Genomic DNA, 8,708 nt, shown 5'->3' with positions numbered 1-8,708 from the left:
GGTTATTATTTGGAGAAGATTTATTTTTAAGTGTGCTTCAACTGCTTGCATTGTCTTTCCTTGCTCAGAGTTCCACTTTTCTGTGTTGTTGTAATTATGGTCTCTCTTTTCACCTTAGAGGGTTTTGTCAAATCAAAAAAAGTGATCCTTGATTGTCCATTCCCATGTAAGAGTGAATGGAGCATTAATATTATTTAGAAGCATCGTTTTTTTCTTTGTAGGAGTCTTCTCCACAGTGAGCTTCATTATAGGTGCAGACCTATAACAGTATCTTCCTCGGGGAACCTCTAACAGTATCTTTAGATCTTTTTTTCTTTAGAAAGTTTCCCCAAGGACAAAGCATCTGGACTCCTGCCAGGAGAGTATAACCTTATCCACATTCCAAGAGCTGCTGCAGGAAAGGACGCTGGGGTAGCAACGGTCGGTATGTAAACCTTCACTTAATCCTGGCTTATGTGTGATGCTCCCCTCCTCTGCTATGCCTGGTATTCTTGAATCCAGGGCTTCTCTCATCTCTCCTGAGAGTGAGCTTTCCATGATCTAGAGGATACTGGAGAGGTAGGAGCCTGGATGCTCAGGTTCCGGAAGTGGACTAGGGGGTCTTGATTCAGGTTGGTGCCTCCAGTTTGGAATTCTTTCTAAAGTTCTGCAGCTTACTTTTTTATGGTCCTTCCTGTCTATAGACATTTCATTTTCAACTTTCTCTAAACTGCAGTCATTTAGCACTCGTCTACTCACTTTCCAGCTTCCATATTGTGTTCTTATCTTTTTGTTTCTCTTGTAGGTTAATGCTTTTTATTACTAATATTGGTATTCCTTTCCTATTACCGTAGTAGAATTTCAGGGGGAAAAGCATCATGTTTAAGCAGAACCTCCTAGGTGCTGATTGGCTAGAAATTTCCCTGTGTTTATAGTTGCATCAGCCTCCTAAATGTGAAGAATTTTAAAGCATAAAAGAATATTATTATGACCTTTTTTTAGCACCTACATTGGAAACTTAGATTTTCCTCTCTGTATTTCTATAAAATTTTTAGGGATTCTGGAATTTTCATGATAACTAATGTGAAAGAGACAAAGTTGGGAGAACTATACTCCTCAGACTAAACTCGCTGTCACATCTGCTCTCCCATGCACATACGTCACTGGGCATGTCCACAGTATATTCATGGCAACCCTCCAGCTCCCCAGCTTCGTCCCCTTCACATGGACAGAGGTAGAGTACGCCAAGGCCTGAGGGGAGGCATTTTGGATGTGGCACTTGTGGTGGGCCTTCCTAGCCCCAAGCCCACTCAGCCTCCTCCCCAAGGCTGGTCTCACCAAGCGGGAGTTAAGAAACCCTCGCTCAGCATCAAGACTGCCTTCCTGTAACTTGTCTCGCTCTGTCCTTGCTCCCAGATGTGAGAAAAGGAATTCCGCCCAGGCCCTTCCTCACATGCGGTGCTGATAACTGAGGCCACATCTCCACCTGGTAACCAGCCTCACATCCCTGGCTACGGAAACCCAGACCGAGGCTGATATTTAGAAGCATCGTTTGGGTGAAAGTTTTCTTCTCAGTTGTAAGCTTCATGCCTCAGAAGCCACAGGGCAGCCTGTCCAGCACCTGCCCACGCCTCGACTGGTCAGCTTCCAGGCCTTACTTCCTCCTGGGCGGCCCCTCCTCAGCGGTTAACCTGCCCATATGTTCAGACACCGTCTCCACCCAAACTTCCCTAAGCAACCTGCTAATGCATGAAATGTCCTCTTCAGAAATACTTTCCTTGACATGAGCTGCTTAAACTGTTGTTTGGAGGAACTCATCTAATCTTCTCCTGAAGGCAGCATTTTACAGGGGGAAGAAGACAGTTCAGGGACTTCGGGATTTAAAGATGGACAAATGGAAGCCAAAGACTCCCCCATTCTCTGCCTCATAGTTTTCTTTGAGGCCAGGCCTGCCCCACCCTCCCCCTTCACACTGCCCTTTTTTAATGATCAACCCACAATATGCTTCGCCTCATTCCTGTGGCCACCCTTCTGTAATTTATAATCTCTTAGCTTGTGGCTTACTCCTATGTCTCCACAGACATCTCAAGTTTAGAGTTTAATGCCCTTGAAAGCAGGAGTGTCCAGTTGACTTGCTTTTTATAGTTCCTATCCCAGGATAGCTCTGGAATTGTCAATCCAGCTCTCCAACCCATGGTTCAGAGGTCACCCCATCAAAAATTCTACAGAAGGGCCGGCCGAGTAGCTCAGTTGGTTAAGAGCTCGCTCAAGAATGCGAGCTCTGAGCAACAGCAGTTCGAGTCCCGGCCTGAGCTGAGCAGCCGCTGAGCTGCCAACAGGTGGCAGGATGGCTCAGCTAAAAAAAAAAAAAATTCTACAGAGAATTTTTGGTAAGCTCCAGTACCATCCTTCACTCTGGGGTGGCAGTGGGGGGGTTCCTTCCTCCATTATGTTAGAAAGACAGTATTGTTTTCTTCACATTAACAACTCTCAGCCTCACTTTTTTCAGCCATGGCCATTGGTTACACAGTGCTTTCATGCTACCGTGGCGTAGCTGACTCTTTTAAGGAGGGCGCAGCTCACAGTGGCCCATGCGGGGATCGAACCAGCAACCTTGGTGTTATCAGCACCACGCTCTAACCAACTGAGCTAACTAGCCACCCCCTTAGCCTCACTTTTTAAATGGGTAGAATAACGCCTACCTCACAGGAAGTTGTGAGGAGTCAAAGAGAAAATGTCATCAAAATGCCCAGCACATGCCTAGCGTGCATTTGATGAGCAGTAGGTGTGAGTTCACGGACACAATCTCCCGCAGCCAGAGGGAAAGAGGGGAGCAGTGGGGAAAGCCACTGGGGGTCCCTCCAGAGGGGTAGAAGGGAGCAGGAGGAGGGCACCCAGCACTGTGGAGGGTGAAGACTGTTTACTCCAGGCAAGACCCACCCGTCCATTTCCATCAGCCCAAATTCCAAAGCCAATAAAAGCATTAAGGGACCATCTGCCTGGAGCCACGCAGAGCTTCCTGACCTAAACAGAAGGCACTGGCCTCTGCAGGAGCACAGAGCCGGGGTGGCCATATTTCAGCAGGCCTCCCGACCTCTGAGTAAATAAATGTGCGGAACAGATACAATAAACATTTTCTCCCGGCCTGAAATCAGAGTCCTCAGCCCCTCTGCGCTGGGCAGACTATAATTACAGGATATGTTAAATTTTCTTTATAGCTCGTCCTGATGGTTGTGAAGTGACCACACCAGCCTGTACAGCACCCCACTCTGGTCTGCTACCATGGGTAATGAAAACCAGATGTTTGTCTGAAGTGAACCATCAATACAGCTCTCGCCCCGAGTCAAGTAGGGCTCACCATTTGCTTGGAGAAGCCATGTAAAGTGGTGATAAGCGGGGGTGACCTGCAACCTGCGGTTGGGGTTGCCACTCCACAGTGAGATAAGCCATTTGACACTGGAGAGAGGTGGCTGGGGAGGGAGGTGACTGGGAGAGAAATAAGAAGCTGACAAAAAACAAAACTTTACCCAGCATACAATGTGTCTTTGGGTGTCAAAGCCCTCCCCTGAGATGCCATAGGAGGATGTCTCGAGATACGGCAATATGGATAGTTACGGACTTTTTCCTAAGAATCTGCAGATACTCAGCTTGTAGACAAAATCTCTTCCATTTACAGGCAGATTTCCTCCTTTGATTCACACAATATATAAATCAATGAATGTATCATTATTCCTATTGGTACCTAACACTGTAAATCTCAGAGTTAGAACTGATCGATATAGGCATCAATATTTATAGTTATTAAAACAAAACGTCAACACAGGCATGCTGATGGAAGGTGTGAGGTGGGACCCTGGAATCTGCACTTTTGATGAGACCCTCAAGTAATTCTAAAACAGAGACACGTTTTTTAGAAACTGTTTTCAAGAACCTTTTTTTTTTCACTTCTGCTGAACTAGTTTAGAGACACAGAGGGAAGAAATGTATATTTCTCTCCACCAGTCTTACAACCATAAAGATTCTAGCGTCAATTCTCTGCCTGGCCTGCTGCCTCTAAGCTTGAGCATAGCCTCCATATGCTGCTCTAGGAAAGGGGTCAGATACTCTTCACTGCAATTGTTTTAAAAGAGATCAGGGATTTTTATGAGGAAGGGCCAGGTGTTCTTGCAAACTAAACACAATAAAAAAGTCCTATGTTTTCGAAAGCTCAACTCGAAAACTGCTATACAAAATAAGTGTTAATTCTTAAGAACTCCCTTGTTTGCTCTAATTTCCACCTCAAACTTTCAATGGTCATACTCAGTTACTTTCAATTACTAAATATATTGGCTTTGTTTGATATAATATTTACTATTACATTTGGCAGACAACCTCTTTTTTTTATAAGTGTCCTGATTTGGTTGAGTAAAATATTAAACATTGGTGGGAGGATATGCAAGTCAAAATACGATTCTTACTCTGAGATCCAGACAGCCCAGGAAATTCTCAGTTGAGTACTATCCTCTAAATACTCTTCTAATATGAAATATTACATTTAATATAATTAAGTTCCTTTATAATAATAGTTCAGGGAATAACAAGTGCCATACCCCTAAAAAGCCAACCCAGTATCAGGGTTTAAAAACACTTTTTGTGGGCTGGCCGAGTGGTGCGTTGGTTAGGACCTGGCTTGGGACTCCAGCTCTGAGCAGCAGGGCCCCGGTTCGGATCCCACATGAGGGCCAGTGATGCTGCGCCCTCTACAGCTAAGATGGTGAACAACAGCTCGACCTGTGAGGGTAGGCTGCAGTGGGGCTGGCCGGCAGCGGACGTGAGCTGCCGTGAGCCGCCGTCCAATGGCCAGTGAGCAACTGCCTCACCCAGGAAAAGCACAATGATAATACCAACATGGGCCAGTGAAGCAACGTCCTCCACAACTAGACTGAAAAACAAAAGGACAGCAACTTGTCTGTTCCCCTTCCCCCAATTCCCCAATAAAACCTTAAAAAAAACAAAACAAAACACTTTTTGTTTTTCTGACTATTATAATAATATATAAACGTAAGAAATTCAAACAATATAAAAAATGAATAAGGTAGACAGTGAAAGTTGACCACAAATAGATTGGTAGATTCAGAGTCAGAATCACGAGTATCTGTTACACATATTACCTGGTAAAGAAAACAAAGATTTTTATAACTTAATCAGGAAATTTTGGTGCCGCCATCAAAACGGCTAGTTTGCATCCTATCTTACTTCCAACTCCCTGTTAATAAAATAAATCAAGCTAGGTTCAAGTACTTCTTTTTTTTTAAAGACTATTTTTTAAGTAGTTTTAGGTTCACAGCAAAATTGAAAGGAAGGTACAGAGATTTCCCATGTACTCCTTGCCCCCACAAATACATAGCCTCCCCATTATCAACATCACTCATCTGAGCCAAGTACTTCTTAACAATAGCATAATAACCATTTATAGAGTGCCCACCTACCACAAAATCACATTTATTGTGCACAATAACCAAGGTAAGCATTATTCTACCCTTTTTACCCATGTGTAAAGTGGCTCAATGACCTTCAGTAACATCCCCAAGATCATGTAGCTAGAAAGTGCCTGAGACACCATTCAAAACCAAAGTTATCTGACTCGAAAGTTGGTATCCTAAACATCACTGTAAAGACAGTCACCCACATCTTTCTATTTTGTTCCCCTGGAATATGGTACAGGTTCATTGAAAGCAGGACACTTAGCTCTCCATTTCAGCAGAAGAGGTACAAGACACCCCATTTCTGGAGTGGTGTTTTGTGGGGTCGTAACAAGTAAAGCACTCCCTCTGCCACTGCTGGGAAGGATTGCACCCCGCTCTCTCCGGAGGGAAGCGTTGGATGTTTCTAGGTCCGTAGACACAATTCTAGTTTTGTTTGTGTCTTCAGTGTGGAGTTTGAAATGACATGAATTCCCAGATCATTAGGAACACCTGCATTCCACTGAAATGCAAACATTAATCAAAACCAAATGTAAAAGGGGAGGCTGGGGCTGCGCGTCGTCTGTATCGTCCACACTCTGCTCCTCTCCCTCAAGAGGGATGATTGAGACTTGATTACAAGTTCTTTTTGATGCTGCTGCTAAAAAACTGTTCAAAAAACATCATCCCCTCTTTTCACAAGATGGATTATATTGGGCAACATGAAGTCATGATTACACTGCACTAATTTTAGCCAAGTCAGACGCCTTCTGAGAGCCTTGCTCATGCCCTTCAACCGCTGCTGACTGAGTCAAAGTTCACGCGACTTTAGACAAAAGGAGAAACAGGCAACAACCTCTTGTCTCTGTGAATGAGCTGCTGCTGCATTAAAAGGAAAATCAACTCAAGAGGGCGAGCTCTGAGCAATAGCGGTTCAATTCCCAGCCCGAGCTGAGCTGCCAACAGGTGGCAGGATGGCTCAGCTAAAAAAAAAAAACACTAAAATCGAGCCTGAGGCAGACAGTCCAGTTCCTTTCTATTCTATAAGGCCCTCGGCCTCTCCTGGGTGCCCCCACGCCATCTGACGGCTTTTCAGTAACACAGGCAAGATGGACAAAGGTGCAGCCATTTATGGTTCCCCGACCCCTTCACCAAAGTACCTGATGTCCAGGGCCCGTGATGGTCTTGGCTGCTCCCAAACTGAAGTGCATCTTGTTCTTCTTCCTCTATGATCTGGTTCGAATTACCTTGTAATCCTGGAAAATGTGTTGCAACGTTCCAAGAGAGCAATGCCCCCAAAGCTCTTTTGAAGTCTCCGTAACAGTTGGATTGTTCGGGGGTTGGTGTGTTTAGTTGTTTGTTTTTTCCATTTGCTACTTACTGAAGCCTCTGAGAAGTTTCAAATGAAGTCCTGACCTACTCTGCTTTTTAGTCTTCTGAGACTCACTCTTAGTGGATTAGCTGTACGGTAAAGTGACTTGAGTTATGATAGTTTTCCTTTTATCATGGCCTCCATCTCTGGCCTTCAAGTACAGGCATACCTCAAAGATATTGCAGGTTCCATTCCATACCACTGCAATAAAGTGAGTCACACAAATGTTTTGGTTTCCCAGTGCATTTAAAAGTTATGTCTATGCCATAGGGTAGTCTATTAGTTGTGCAATAGCAGTATGTCTAAAAAAAAAAGAACCAATGTGCTGTACATACATTTAAAAAGACTTTATTGCTAAAAAAAAAATGCTACTCATCATCCGAGCCTTCAGTGAGCTGTAATCTGTTTGCTGATGGAGGATCTTGCCTCAGTGTTGATGACTGGCAACGGGTCACCAGGATCAGTTGCTGAAGGCTTGGTGGCTGTTGCAACTTCTTAAAATAAGACAACAATGGGGCCGGCCAAGTGGCGGGTTGGTTAAGAGCTGGCTTGGGACGCCAGAGGGCCCCGGTTCGGATCCCACATATGAGGGCCAGTGACACTGCCCTCCACAGCTAAGATGCTGAACAACAGCTCAACCTGGAGCTGGGCTGCCATGAGTTGCTGGTGATGGCGTAGGCTACAGCCACCGCTGCAGCGGGTTGCCATGGGCTACCGTGTGTGGCCAGCAGCCAGCGTGAGCGGCCAGCAGCCACAGTGAGCGGCCGTCCAGAAGCCGGCAACTGATCTGCCTCGCCCGGGAAGAGCGCAATGATGGTGCCAACTTGGGCCAGTGAAGTAATGTCCTCCACAACTAGACTGTTCCCCTTCCCCAATTCCCCAGCGCTGTTCCCATCCCCCAATTCCCCAATAAAAATCTTTTAAAAAAATAAATAATAAGACAACAATGAAGTTTGTTGCATTGATTGACTCTTTCTTTCATGAACAATTTCTCTGTAGCATGTGGTGCTGTTTGATAGCATTTTGCCCCCATTAAAACTTCTTTCAAAATTGGAGTCAATCCTCTCAAACCCTGATTTTTCGACTAAGTTTATGTAATAATCTAAATCTTTTGTTGTCATCTCAAAAATATTCACCAGGAGTAGGTTCCATCTCAAAAAAACACTTTTTTTGCTTATCCATAAGAAGCCAACTCCTCATCTGTTCAAGTTTTATCATAGACTATAGTAATTCAGTCCCATCTTCAGGCTCCACTTCCAATTCTAGTTCTCTTGCTCTGTCCACCACATCTGCAGTGACTTCTTCCACTGAAGTCTTGAACCTCTCAAAGTCATCTATGAGGGTTGGAATCAACTTCTTCCAAACTCCTGTTAATGTTGATATTTTAACCTCTTCCCATGAATCGTGAATGTTCTTAATGGCATCTAGAATGGCGAATCCTTTCCAGAAGGTTTTTCATTGACTTTTCCCAGACCCATCAGAGGAATCGCCATCTATGGCAGCTATAGCCTTGCAAAATGTATTTCTTAAATAATAAGACTTGAAAATTGAAATTACTCCTTGGTCCATGGGCTGCAGATGGATGCTGTGTTAGCAGACATGGAAACAACATTAATCTCATTGTCCATCTCCATCAGAGCTCTTGGGTGGCCAGATGCATTGTCAGTGAACAGTAATATTTATTATAAAAAGGAATCTTTTTTTCTGAGTAATCGGTCTCAACAGTGAACTTAAAGTATTCAGTGAACCATGTTGTAAATAGATGTGCTGTCATCCAGGTTCTGTTGCTCCATTTATAGAGCATGGGCAAAGTAGATTTAGCATACTTCTTAAGGGCCCTAGAATTTTCAGAATAGTAAATGAGCATTGGCTTCAACTTAAAGTCACCGGCTGCATTAGCCCCCAACAAAAGAGTC

General features: G+C 44.3%; 1 non-coding gene across 1 annotated transcript; it reads right to left on the bottom strand.

Annotated features, from left to right (window-relative positions):
• Window positions 1-2,564: 2,564 nt before the first annotated feature.
• Window positions 2,565-2,638, bottom strand: TRNAI-GAU (transfer RNA isoleucine (anticodon GAU)). Its single transcript has one exon. It is a non-coding gene; the product is annotated as a tRNA-Ile (tRNA).
• Between the last annotated feature and the right edge of the window lie 6,070 nt (window positions 2,639-8,708).

This window comes from Hipposideros armiger, unplaced genomic scaffold (assembly GCF_001890085.2).
Source record: "Hipposideros armiger isolate ML-2016 unplaced genomic scaffold, ASM189008v1 scaffold_45, whole genome shotgun sequence".
Classification (NCBI taxonomy): Eukaryota; Metazoa; Chordata; class Mammalia; order Chiroptera; family Hipposideridae; genus Hipposideros; species Hipposideros armiger.
The sequence above is the reverse complement of the archived record's forward strand: the minus strand, read 5'-3'. Positions and strand labels throughout refer to the sequence as shown.